Source organism: Eucalyptus grandis, chromosome 3 (genome assembly GCF_016545825.1).
Source record: "Eucalyptus grandis isolate ANBG69807.140 chromosome 3, ASM1654582v1, whole genome shotgun sequence".
NCBI lineage: Eukaryota > Viridiplantae > Streptophyta > Magnoliopsida > Myrtales > Myrtaceae > Eucalyptus > Eucalyptus grandis.
The window spans coordinates 2,872,981-2,887,213 of NC_052614.1; the positions used below are offsets into that span (position 1 = coordinate 2,872,981).

General features: G+C 41.7%; 1 pseudogene; it reads left to right on the forward strand.

The window, feature by feature from the left end:
* The first annotated feature begins 10,994 nt into the window (after positions 1 to 10,994).
* LOC120291083 lies at positions 10,995 to 12,889 on the forward strand (annotated as a pseudogene).
* Positions 12,890 to 14,233: the final 1,344 nt, after the last annotated feature.

Consider the following 14,233-nt stretch of genomic DNA (forward strand, 5'->3'; position numbering starts at 1 on the left):
TGACCCAGCCCTGTTTCGCCCCTGTTCCACCTGTCCAACCACCGTGAGCGGCCGAGCAAGCCGCCGGAGCCATCGTGTGACCTCACCGGACCGCCACTCGCCTTCCCGACCCTTCACCGCCCTTAGCCATCTCTGTTTTCCCCTGTTTCGCAGCCAAACCAGCAACCCATGGAGTGGGTTTCCAGCCGGCTCGTGGCCCGCTTTGGGCCGTTTCCGAGCCCCGAACCCGAGCCGTGCTTTGGGAAGAAACGACCCTCGTGTCGTCCCCGTCGGATTGGTCCGTTTTGCGCTAAAATCCGGTGAGTAATCTCACTAATCCCTAATTAGTTGGCTAATTATGCTTAAGGGTGGTTTAGTTTTAATTAATTAGGTTTAGGTGGTTAGATTAGAATAGATTAGTGTTTATTAGTCAATGGTGATGCGAATTAGACAAATTGAGTGTGCAATTAGCAAGTAGACATGGTCTACTATTTATTGAGGGTAGCCTGGGATTTTTCCCAACCCTAATCGGGCTTCAATTAGGCTTTCCAGGCCTAAGTGGAATTTTTGGTATTTAAATATTAATTTTTGGAATTAAATTAAATAATTATTTATTTTTCGGAAATTCAACTGGGATGACCCGAGACCGAATTTTATGACGGTGACCGTGGTGAAGTCCGTTTATTTAATTGGGCTTTAATTTGAGCTAAATTGAATTTTTAATATTTATTAATTAATTTTCGAAATTAATTAATTAATTAATTAATTTTCGGAAATTAAGATTGAGATGGCCGACGACCGAAATCTCGTGCTGATTGTCGTGGTGCAGTCCATTTATTTATTTGAGTTCTACGTTGCATGGAATTAAATAAATTGTGATATTTTAGGGATTTACCCTAAATTATTTGAAATTGAGTGAAATAGAATGATTGATTGGTAGATGGCCGAATTTGTTTATTTAGCATTTATAATGCTTTGATGAGTTGTAAAGTGGATGGAATCATGAGAGTGGATTGGAAATACTCTAGGCTATAACCGATCAGGTACAGTGTATGGGCCTACGTGGTTTGGTGACTAAGGATGTCACTGGCGAAAATGGCACCTTAAAGAACGCACGTACCGGTCTATTACATATCCCATCATGGACATACGTGGTTTGGTGATTTGGGATATCACTGGCGAAAACGGCGCCTTAAAGAACGCACGTAGCAGTCTATTGAATACATGATTATAGGCTTGTGTGGTTCGGTGATTTGGGATATCACTCGCGAAAACGGCACCTTAAAGAACGCACGCAATTGTCTATTGAACAATCGTTGTAGGCATGTGTGGTTCGGTGATTTGAGATATCACTAGCGAAAATGGCGCCTTAAAGAACGCATGCAATTGTCTAGTGGATACGTCACTTTGGCGAACTTGACGCCCGAGAGCATTGATGTGGCTCTGTGATCGAGTGCCGAAGGGATGTTATATGGCGTGGAATCAATGACCTAGAATGGTTTGTTTGACATGTAATCGATTGGTTCGATTTGTTTGGAGTAAATGAGTGCCTATTGTGAATTGTGCTGATTTGTAGGTGGGATTTGAGGCCAAGGTAAGTCGTCTACCCTGTGTGTGTTTAGGCAGCTTATAGTATAATAGTTTACTAATCAAGCTTTAGTGGGGTAGAACTTGCTGAGACGTAGTCTCATCCCGGTTTGGGGAAAACATTTTAGGACCCTGATGAGGAGCTAAGGAGGAGTCTGAGAAGGAGAACTCTGGGGTGAAACCCGAGGAGAAGAATTTTGGAAGAAGAAGATAATCTTGAGAGGGATCTTAAGTACGCCTTAGATGTACTGAGATTCTATCTTCTTTTGAGATCTTCATTTTGATGTGAATAGAGATAGAGTAAAAAGTTGTGAAATACTCTGGTTTGTGTTTTGTATAAAAGTATGGTTATAAGTTTCAATATGAAAAATATGGCCCTGCTTTTCTATCCCATCGATTTACTGTCTGGGGATTTATAACTGCTTCCGCATGTGCTTAATAAATGAAAGGGTCGGCGATACATAGTCTTGGGATATCGCATATTAAAATTGACCAAGGGAGAAAGATGTGTGCGTGCCCGAGGATTGGGGCGTGACATCTCCTTTTTGTGGTATTAAAGTGAAGTTGAAGATTGGAGTGATAAGGAGCATTGACCATTGGATAGTTAGTAGGAAAGGCCTTTAAATTTATGCTGGTGCATGTCTGTGTTAGCTGAGTGCTAAAATTGTTTGTTGTTTGGATTGCTCTGTTTCTAATTCAGTGTGGAATTGGAAACAGGTGTTAGTTGAGTAAAGCTACACCATGAGCGATCAGGAGCCGAGAACTCCTACAAAGAGGACCAGTAGGGTCGTTATACGGGGTAGAGCTCCGACTCGTGTCGGAGCCCGAGGCGGACGTGGTCGAGCGTCAACATAGGCTAGCGCGAGTGGAATGATTCCACCTGTCGTAGATGTCGGGGTAGCAGCCCCTAATAATCCTAGGGTGGATGGAAACTTGCGTGTTCTGGAAGCGATGGGTAATAAAATGGATCAGCAGGCCGCTACTATTGAAGTTGCTGCTCAGGCTGTCGTAACTGTCGCCGCCGCCGCCGCCACCGGAGTTGCCCTTGTTGTCGCACCTGCAGTCGCACCTGCCGTTGCTCCAGCCACCGTGAATGTAGAAGGTCCACCGGAGATAGTGGTCCGCAAGACCAATCCATAAGTTGGTGGAGCATTTCCTAAGGTTAAATCCGCCGTTGTTCCGGGTGCGGAGATCTCAAGCTGCTTCTTCATGGATTCAGAAGCTCGAGAAGGCGTTTGCACTGCTGATGTGCAATGAGACTGAGAAGGTAATGTTATCAACTTACCAGCTGGATGGAGTTGCGGACATTTGGTGGATGACAACTCGTGAAATGATCTTTCCAGAAGGCGCTGTTCAGGATTGGAACACTTTCCGTGAAGCCTTCAATGATAAGTTTTTCTCTAAGACTGCCAGAGAGGTGAAGATGGCCGAATTTCAACGTCTTCGCCAAGGTTCCCTAATCGTTGATGAGTATGAGGCGAAGTTCGCTGAACTTTCGTGATATGCCCCCGAGTTAATCGAGAATCCTGTGAATCGAGCGAGGAGGTTCAGAGATGGATTCAGACCGGACATGAGCAGTGCCTTAGTCCTTCTGGATCTAAAGACTTATAATGATATATATCAGAGAGCTCAGAAGATTGAGAAAGATCAGAATGATAAAGCTGCCTCATCTGGATCGAGGTTTAGCTCTCATAGAGACAACATCCACCAAGGAAAGAGGCCGATGTTTGGAAATAGATTCCAAGGCCCGCCCAGCAAGAAAAGTGGATTTAATAGGCCGAAACCTAGTAGTGTTGGTGCATGTCGCTTTTGTGGGAGAAGACATGGGATAGCATCGTGCCCAGCTAGGACGGGTGCATGATTCGAATGTGGCCAACAGGGCCACATAGCTAGATATTGTCCAAAGAAGCAAAGAGGACAACCTCAGTTGCTGTCGCCGCCACCAATGAGACAGATAGAGGGGTATGCCCCTCAGAATGCACTGCAAGGAGGACATCAGAGACCTCCAGTTCAGGGCACTGTGTACGGGATTACCCAAGGTCAGGCAGAAGCTGCGCCTAGCGTGATTACAAGTATGGTCTCGCTCAACGACCAACCTGCTTTTGCTTTGTTTGATTCAGGAGCAACCATTCCTTCATTACCGAGCAATATGTTAGGATGCTAGGATTGAGTCATGTATTGTTGGAGTCGGCAATTTGCATATCTACACCCTTGAAAGATAAAGTTATTGCTGCTTTGGGATGTTCGGGGTGCAAGTTAGAGATTGGTGAGTGAGTGGGGAAAATTGACTTGTTAGTCCTAGCCATGTATGATTTTGATTTGATAATTGGCATGGACTGGCTCACCAATCAACGAGCTAAAATGGACTGCTATCGCAAGGCGATTCAGTTTGACCCACTATGGGGTAAGAGCTTCGAGTTTGTCGGGAATCGAGGAGGACCTTCGATTTCCTTAATCTCGTCTCCGGAAGCAGCTTGTTTGTTAGACGAGGGTTTTCGAGGGTACTTAGCGACTGTCATGGATACGACAGTTGAGGAGCTGAAAATGGAAGATATTTTAGTGGTACAGGAATTTCCAGATGTCTTTCCAAAAGAATTACTAGGGTTACCGCCAGAAAGAGAGATTGAATTTGTAATCGAGCTAGCACCAGGGACAGAACCGATCTCAAAGGCACCTTATCGAATGACATTATCTGAGTTGAAGGAACTAAAGGTGCAGATGCAAGAATTACTGGATAAGGGATTTATTCGTCCTAGTGCATCACCTTGGGGAGCACCTCGTTCGTTTTGTTAAGAAGAAAGATGGTTCGTTGCTTTGTGCATCGACTATCGCAACTCAATCGTAACGATCAAGAACAAGTATCCATTGCCGAGGATAGATGACTTGTTTGATCAATTGCAAGGAGCATCAATATTCTTGAAGATCGACTTAAGGACAGGATATCATCAGCTGAGGATTCGGAAAGAGGATATTCCTAAGTCAGCATTTCGTACTTGGTATGGTCATTACAAGTTTACAATGATGCCGTTTGGATTGACGAATGCTCCAGTTGCATTCATGGATATGATGAACAGAGTGTTCAAGGAATATCTGGATCAGTTTGTGATCGTGTTCATAGATGATATCTTGGTCTATTCGAGAAGTGAGAAAGAGCATGAGAATCATTTGAGAGTAGTACTCCAGACCTTAAGGACTCATCAGTTGTATGCTGAGTTTAACAAATGCGAGTTTTGGCTGACTCGTGTTGCGTTCTTTGGTCATGTGATTTCCGGAGAAGGAATCTCCGTCGACCCAAGCAAGATAGAAGCCGTGATCAAGTGGCCAAGATCGACAACAGTGACAGAGATCAGAAGTTTTCTGGGGTTAGCAGGTTATTACAGATGGTTTGTGGAAGGTTTCTCAGCATTAGCATCGCCTTTGACAAAGCTCTTGAAGAAAGAAGAGAAATTTGTATGGTCAGACAAGTGTGAGCGTAGTTTCCAAGAGCTGAAGGAAAAGCTTACTACCACACCTGTACTGACGATTCCATCTGGTCCTGGAGGATTCGAGATCTATAGTGATGCGTCATTCAAGGGATTGGGTTGCGTGTTGATACAACATGGCAGAGTTGTTACGTACGCTTCCCGTCAGTTGAGACCTCATGAATTGAATTATCCGACGCATGAATTGGAACTCGCAGCCATCATATTTGCGTTGAAAATTTGGAGGCACTACTTGTGTGGAGAAAAGTTTCAGATCTTCATAGACCATCGAGTCTCAAGTATTTGTTCTGTCAGAAGGAGTTGAACATGAGACAACGCCGATGGATGGAATTGCTGAAAGACTATGACTGTGATATTCTATATCACCCGGGAAAGGCCAACAAGGTTGCCGATGCATTGAGTCGGAAGTCTTCAATAGCACAAATCTTGGTTAAGGAGTGGAACTTAATCGAGAGAGCTCGGGATTCAGAATTCAAATTTGAGGTAGGCCACCTCTCGAGTCTTATGGCCACCCTCAGAATTGAGCCAGATGTCTAGGTCAGAATCAAAGAACTCCAACCGATAGATCTAGACATACAGAGAATTCTTCAAGAGGATACTGATAAAAGAAAGGTTGATTTTCAAGTTTCTGATGATGGGGTACTGAGGCTTCGTGGACGTTGGTTGTACCTGATGATGTAGAGCTTAGAGAGGATATTTTATCTGAAGCACGTAGTAGCAATTACAGCGTTCATCCTGGAAGTACCAAGATGTATCAGAATATGCGTCAACACTATTGGTGGTCAGGTATGAAGGCGGACATCGCCAAACATGTGACCAAGTGTTTGACTTGTCAGCAAGTAAAAGCCCAACATTGCAAGCCGGGAGGACTTCTGCAACCTCTCGCGATCCCATAATGGAAATGGGAGCATATCACGATGGATTTTGTGATTGGACTACCAAGGAGTCAAAGAGGAAATGATTCGATTTGGGTAGTAATCGACAGGCTGATAAAGTCGACTCACTTCATTGCAGTTCGAAAGGACCTGAGTCTGGATAGACATGCAGACCTGTATGTGCGTCACGTGGTTCGTATGCATAGAGTGCCGGTTATGATAACATCTGATAGAGACCCGAGGTTTACTGCTGCTTTTTGGAAGAGCTTGCAGAGTGCTTTAGGTACAAAGCTTCAGTACAGTACGGCATATCATCCTCAGACGGATGGCCAGTCTGAAAGGACAATTCAGACTCTTGAAGACATGCTGAGAGCGTGTGTAATAGACTTCAAAGGAAGTTGGGAAGATCGGCTTCATCTGGTGGAATTCGCCTACAACAACAATTATCAACAGAATATCGAGATGGCTCCATTTGAAGTGTTGTATGGCAGAGTGTGCAGAACTCCAGTATGTTAGGATGAAGTCGGAGAAAGGAAGATAACAGGCCCAGAGTTGGTTCAGCAATCAGTAGATGCCGTGACAATAATCATAGACATATTAAAGACAGCGCAGAGCAGGCAGAAAAGTTATGCAGATAAGCGTCGAAGGTTTTTGGAATTCCAAGTTAGTGATCACGTTTTTCTGAAAGTGTCACCAATGAGGAGAACTTCACGCTTTGGTAAGAAAGGCAAGCTGAGTCACAGGTACGTAGGTCCGTTTGAGATTCTTGAAAAAATTGGAAACCTAGCGTATCGTCTTGCGTTGCCGCCAAGATTGGCGCAAGTGCATGACGTCTTTCACGTGTCGATGTTAAGAAAGTACGAGCCTGACCCGACCCACGTGTTCAATTTCGAGGAATTGGACATGGATGACCGTGTGTCATACGTTGAAAGCCCAATTCAGATTGTTGATCGTAAAGAGCAAATTCTGCGTACAAAGACCATTCCGTTGGTTAAAGTGGTCTGGCAACACCACGACACTGAAGGAGCGACTTGGGAGACTGAAGAGTCGATGAGACAGTTGTACCCTTGCCTTTTTTAGCAAAGTGTGTAATGGTTTAAATTTTGAGGACGAAATTTTTATAAGAGGGGAAGAGTTGTGACATCCTGAAATTCGACCATGTTTCAATAAAGTGAAATGGACATGTCGTCAATGTGCCTATGGTCCTTTTTCTCTGAGCTGATCACTCACAAGTTAACTAACCTATTGGGTGAAGCCGTTAATGGATGTATCTGCAGTAAAATCCCTAAAAGCTACTCAACTGGTTGGATTGGACTAAAATCGCGTTTGATTGATTCTAACCATGAAATTTAATTTGGTTTTGGGAATCGAATATTCGAGCGTGTCACAATTCATTTTTAGGATCCTAACTCATCGTCCATCAAATTATTGACGAGTCCGAAATTTCAATAAAGAAATTATCGGAGGAAATATGAAGACCGAAAGAAAATAAAAAGGGAAAGAGAAATGGAAAATAATAGTGGTAATAAGAATAAGGTAATTTTTCTTATTATTGTACTATTTTCTTTTTTTTATTTCTTTTTCTTTTTTTCTCTCTCTCTCTCTCTCTCTCTCCTCTCCTCTCCCCTCCCCCTTGTGCGATCCCCCCATTCCACCGAATAGTGGGTTGTCACCCACTTGCTTTTTCCCCTCTCACTTTGACTTTTCAAACCTCTTCTTCTTATCTCTTCATCTCTCTCCTCTCTCTTCTCTCCCACTCCCCCACGTGACCGACTTCTTCCCCTCCTTCCTTTCTTCTTCTTTGTGCAACCAGCGAACAGAAAGAGAAGCTGAAGCGAAGATAGCAGCTCACCGAGACAGCAGCCGGCCGCCGTCGCCGCCCACGCACCGCCGCAGCTCGCCGCCGTTCCGCTGTCCACGCATGCCCGCGCACCTGCCGCTCGCTGCCATCCGTCCCTCGCGCGACCTAGCCTTGTTTCGCCCCTGTTCGCCCCGTCCAGCCATCGTGAGCAGCCGAGCAAGCCGCCGAGCCCGCTGTGTGACCTCACCGGACCGCCACTCGCCTTCCCGACCCTTCTCCGCCCCTAGTCATCTCTGTTTTCCCCTGTTTCGCAGCCAAACCAGCAACCCACGGAGTGGGTTTCTAGTAGGCTCGTGGCCCGCTTTGGGCCGTTTCCGGCCCCGAACTCGAGCCGTGCTTTGGGAAGAAACGACCCTTGTGTCATCCCCATCGGATTGGTCCGTTTTGCGCTAAAATCCGGTGAGTAATGTCACTAATCCATGATTAGTTGGCTAATTATGCTTAAGGGTGGTTTAGTTTTAATTAATTAGGTTTAGGTGGTTAGATTAGAATAGATTAGTGTTTATTAGTCAATTGTGATGCGAATTAGACAAATTGAGTGTGCAATTAGCAAGTAGACATGGTCTACTATTTATTGAGGGTAGCCCGGGATTTTTCCCGACCTAATCGGGCTTCAATTAGGCTTTTCGGGCATAAGTGAAATTTTTGTATTTAAATATTAATTTTGGAATTAAATTAAATAATTATTTATTTTCCGGAAATTCAACTGGGATGGCCCAAGACCGAATTTTATCTTTGTGACCGTGGTGAAGTCCGTTTATTTAATTGGGCTTTAATTTGAGCTAAATTGAAATTTTAATATTTATTAATTAATTATTTTTTGGAAATTAAGATTGAGATGGCCGACGACCGAAAATTTCATATATGTCATTTCTATCCTAATTTGATGCTATCTAACATTTTTTGATATTTTTGAAGTTTTCATATTTTTCTCTTTTTTATTTATTATTATTCTTTTTAAAATTAATAAATTCCTTAAACCGATCTATGCTAACATGGAGTAACACAGCACATGAATATAACAAGAACCAAGCTCAAATCGACCATTTCAAGATCGAAACTTGGTTTACGCATTTTGTCGAACACTTGGCATGCATCAAATTATCCCGAACCAGCTTTCTCAGGCTATGTTTGCAGCCTTCAATCTCAACGCATGAGCAATATTATGTGGAACCAAAACATCAAGGTTAAACTAACACATGCAAAGAGTAAGATTAGATAAAGATCATAGCCTAAAACACACAAGAACCAAGCTGAAATTGTCCTCCAATATGCGGGTTCGAGCAAATTTTGCAAATCTGGATTTGAACCCAAGTCAAGCAAATAGGTTGAATGCCCATATTCAAGCCCCGACACTCATTACATACGAGATCTAAGGGAAACACTACTTGATCCGAGTGAAAGTAGATAACATGAACTTTTAAATGCAACAAACATCATAGAGAATGACCTCTCCAAGAAGCACACATGCAACACTCTTGAAGAGATTTCAAACACTTAGAAAAATTTCAGCCTCAGAAATCAGTTTTCCGGGCTGGTTTTCCTCTTGATTTTTATGATCAAAACATGCTCAAACTCGAAAATAAGTACATCTAGGATGCTTACCTTACTTCCTAGTTTCCTTTTCAAGTGGTTCTTGGCCGATGAAACCGAAAAATTATCCTCGGGGGGCCTGTGGAAATTGGCTTCTTCAACTGGAAATGAGATATGCAAAAAAAGAACTGACAACAAAGGTTTTCGTTGACCTCTAACATTAGACTTCAAGACGTCTTTTGTTGGAAAAATTAAACCACGCCAAACTATATGTATTCTAGTTTTGGGTAAAAGTCAAGATTTTCCTCATTTATCTCTCAACTTTTTCAAAAAACATTGGCTTTCCCTCACTCGTGACCAATCGGTCTCAACACTTAGAAAAATTTTCGGACTTTCTTGGCCCGCCAAGAGGGCACTGTTTCGGGGGGCTTTAGGAGACCTTCCCGATCTCCATTTGGGACGTGCAACCTATGGTTGGAAAGAATTTTTAATGAAGTTTCACTCTCTAGTTGAAGGTTTTGGCTAATTTGGCCGTAGGTGTGTGAAAATCTCACTTTTCTCTCTCCAGGTCGGTCTGGAATTTCTGGAATTCTCTTTTCTAGAGTTGCTTCTGAGGGCTTCTTTGGGGATCGATTCCGAGCTCTCTCCTCTCTCTCTCGTCTCTTTCTCCCGTCCCTCGAAAGACCTTGCTTCCGTGATCTTATCCCCTAAATTAAGGGATTTTTGGTCGGTCTCTTGTCCACCTACCCAGCCTGTCAACGGGGCTACTCCACCCACTCTCGACTTAGCCAATTTTTTTAACTGCTGTTGAGTGTGCAGATTTTTGGTAGCTGGTTTGAGTGCTTTAATCCATCAATTTGGCCCCAGTTTTTGATCAATTAGCAACCTCATTAATAGTAGTTTAAGATCTTGACCATTTTTCACCCTTTTCTCCACCTAATTTTGCAAGAGAGTCCCTCAAAGTTGGCCAATTTCTTACCCAAGAATCCCAAATACAATGCAATTAGGCCAATGCAATTAGGTCATTTTTTGCCCGATTCGATTAATTAGACTTGACCCAAGTTCAATTTTAACTCAATTGGGGGCCCAGATGATGATTTAAAGGGCTCGAGTGAAATTTTGAAAAATTTGCGAATTGGTCCCTCAACTTTTGGAAATTGCATTTTGGCCCCAATTTGTCATTTTAATTCCAATCTGACCTCTTGGGCTTGGCTAGCCACATTTAGATCATTGACCCCAACTTTTTTTTTTTTTTTTTTTCTTTTTAATTTTTTTAAACTTTTTTTCTTTTTTTTTTTAAAATTTTTAATTAATTAATTATTTTTTTTTAAGGGAAAAATCTTCCATTTTAAAAACTATACTAAACACCTAAATAATCTACATGCAATAATTTTTTTTTTAAGTGTCAACACTCCTTCACTAGGTGAACATGCTCACTGCTCCTCCTTCACCGATTGACGAGGGCTTCGGCGAGAGCCACCCCTCGCAGATCTGGGCGATGGCTGCTCGGAGCTCGAGTGTGAGGGCTCGCTCGAGCTAGCACTTGCCTAGATCTGCGAGACGCTTGCTCGAGTTAGTCTCGCAGATCAGGCGAGCAACGCTCGCCCGGATCTAGGGTACCGTTGCTCGTCGATCTGCGGCATCGGCTTGTCGCTTGCTCGAGATCGGGACGAGAACTTATCCAATTGCAAGACCTTGATGTCGGTCCGCGAGTTGGCGAAGGGAATCATTTACACCGAGCCGCGCTGCTAACTAGGTGGAAGCTGCCGTTGCCGATTCGGAGGATGTCGGGAAGCGGTGCGATATGATTCGGAAACGGTGGCATATTATTGTTGATGGAGAGGATATCCTACCACCAATAAATAATTTTAAGGATATGAGGTTCCCAGACTCTATTTTGAAGAAGTTGAAAGCGAAGGGGATTGTGCATCCGACGCCGATTCAGGTGCAGGGTCTTCCGGTGGTCTTGGCGGGCAGAGATATGATAGGGATTGCATTCACGGGGTCAGGGAAGACTTTGGTTTTCGTGTTGCTGATGATCATGATTGCTCTTCAAGAGGAGATGATGATGCCCCGTTGCTCACGGTGAAGGACCTTTCGGATTGGTTGTCGCCCTTCAAGAGAGCTCGCGAGACAGACATATGAAGTTGTGGAATTAGTTTTTGGTTCCGTTGAGAGAGGCTGGATATCCAGAGTTGAGGGCTCTGTTATGTATTGGCGGAGTGGATATGCAGTCGCAGGTGGAGGTTGTGAGGAAGGGAGTGCACATTGTTGTTGCTACTCCCGATAGATTGAAGGATATCTTTGGCAAAGAAAAAGATGAACCTTGATAATTGCAGGTAAAATCCTTTAATTCATCCTTTTATACCTTTTGAACTTGTACACTGCTTTCCACAACATCTGGTTGTCTCTGAATAATTCCATATGTAACTATTGGCGTATGATCATGCATTGGCAAGTTGATTGGTTTGCTATTGGTAGGAAGTTATTAGTGGACAGCAGACGTGAAACGCCAAATACTAAATGTTATCCCTACTCTGAAGCAACTACATCGAATCTTCAATAAATCTGCATTGAAAAAACTCAATAGTGCTTAAGTCAAGCATATTTTTGCGTTCTCAGTGCTCTATGTTTTTGCTTGAGTTCTATGTGCACCATTTGATTCCAATGGTCAATGCTAGCTCAAAGGTTAAATAGCGTGGCATGGGACATTGATTGAGATTGCTTTTTGAGTTCTTATCTTTGCCTCTTTGTCCACGAGGATATGGGATTTCACTGGAACCAAGATTCTTCATCTTGCACTCTTTCCTAAATTAGCCTCAATCTTGATTTTCTGTTAATGCACTTGTTGTCTTAAATATTCGGACTTGTTATTTGCGGGAAAATTATATTGATATGTTGCTTTCTGCAGGTACCTTACTTTAGATGAGGCTGACAGATTGGTGGAATTGGGATTTGAAGATGATATAAGGGAGGTGTTCGACCACTTCAAAGCTCAACGTCAAACGCTCCTCTTTTCTACCACTATGCCTACTAAAATTCAAAATTTTGCAAGAAGTGCTCGGTGAAGCCTGTCACGGTCAATGTGGGAAGAGCAGTGCTGCAAATCTTGATGTCATTCAGGAGGTTGAGTATGTCAAACGGGAGGCAAAAATTGTTTACCTTCTTGAGTGCCTTCGGAAAACTCCACCCCCTGTCCTTATATTCTGTGAGAACAAGGCCGCTGTGGATGACATTCATGAGTATCTACTTTTGAAAGGAGTTGAAGCAGTGGCTATTCATGGTGGCAAAGACTAGGAAGAGAGAGAATATGCTATTTCATCGTTTAAGGCAGGCATGAAAGATGTCTTGGTTGTCACAGATGTTGCTTCAAAGGGGTTGGACTTTCCTAACATTCAACATGTGATCAATTATGACATGCCTGCAGAAATTGAGAACTATCTTTGCCTCTTTGTCCTGAGGTTGCAGATGATACATTGCATGATGCACCTAGAATAAACATGCTTAGGACAAGGATTGCAAATAAAATGGCGAGGGATCATAATATGCCTGGGATTTCATGACTTTGTGTTTCTGACTTTTGTACTTTTGTTTTTAAGTACTCACTTATCAAATTCAATGTGATGAAGTTGAACAATGAACTATATTACTTCATTATTGTGATGTTATGTATGAAAGGGTCTATGTAGAGATCTATAAGATATTCTTCTTTAGCTAGCTCTTATTGTACAAATTTTACTTACGAAATTTTGTTCCAAGTATGCACATGACCATGTTCAGAATGTTTGTCTTCACCCACCATGAACAAAATTAAATTGATGAGCATTTCATTAGAGTGATAATGCAATACCAAGTTTACACTTTATTGAAAAAAAAAAGGCACGTGAGAAAAATTTGGTACAAAGTTTATTTATAAAATTTTCTTCAAAGTATGCACTTATAACCATGTTCAAAATGTTTGACTTTACTCACCATGAACAAAACTAAATTGATGAGCATTTTATGATAATGAGAATTCAAAACCAAGTTTACACTTTATTAAAAAAAAAAAGCAATTGGGAAAATTTTGGTACAAACTTAAAAATTTTCTTCCAAGTAAGCAAATATGATCATGTTTAGAATGTTTGTTTTCACTTACTATGAACAAAATTAAATTGATGAGCATTTCATGAGAATAATAATTCAATACCAAGTTTACACTTTATTAAAAAAAAGACACTCAAAAAAAAATTGGAACATAAATTTTGTGCAGTTACCAAACGTGTTTTTGTTCTTTTTCTATTCTAGGAACAGAAATTTTGTGCAGTTACCAAACGTGTTTATGTTCTTTTTATATTCCAGAAACATAAATTTTATATAGTTACCAAACGCGTTTTTGGTTAAAAATTATTCCCTGGAATAGAAACACTTTTTTCTATTTCTGTTTACTGGAACAATTTTTAAACAGAAACGTTACCAAACACACCCTTAGTTACCTAGACTAGTTAGTTAGGTGGTTAGTTAGGTTATTTAGTTAGCTTAATTAGATTAAATTAGTTAGCTTAGCTAAATTAGATTGGTTAGCTCAATTAGGTTAGTTCGATTAGCCGGTTTAAATTAATTAAGTGATTTAGTTTAAATAATTTACAATTTAATTAATTAATTAATTATAATTAGAGTAAATTATACAGGAATAGCCGGTTTGTAGAATTTTACGCTGATCATTGTGGCTGAATTGATTTGTGAAATTGATTATTAAATTATGCAATTGGGTGCTTGGTGATGATTTTTAATTATTATTGCAAAAATATGATTTTATAGTATTTAATTAGAAAAATACCTAGTGTTGGGTTTTGACGCCAAAAATATTTTATGTATTATATATAATTGTGAAGTTTTTAAATGGGAGAGTATCATGTTTTGTGGATCGATTTGAT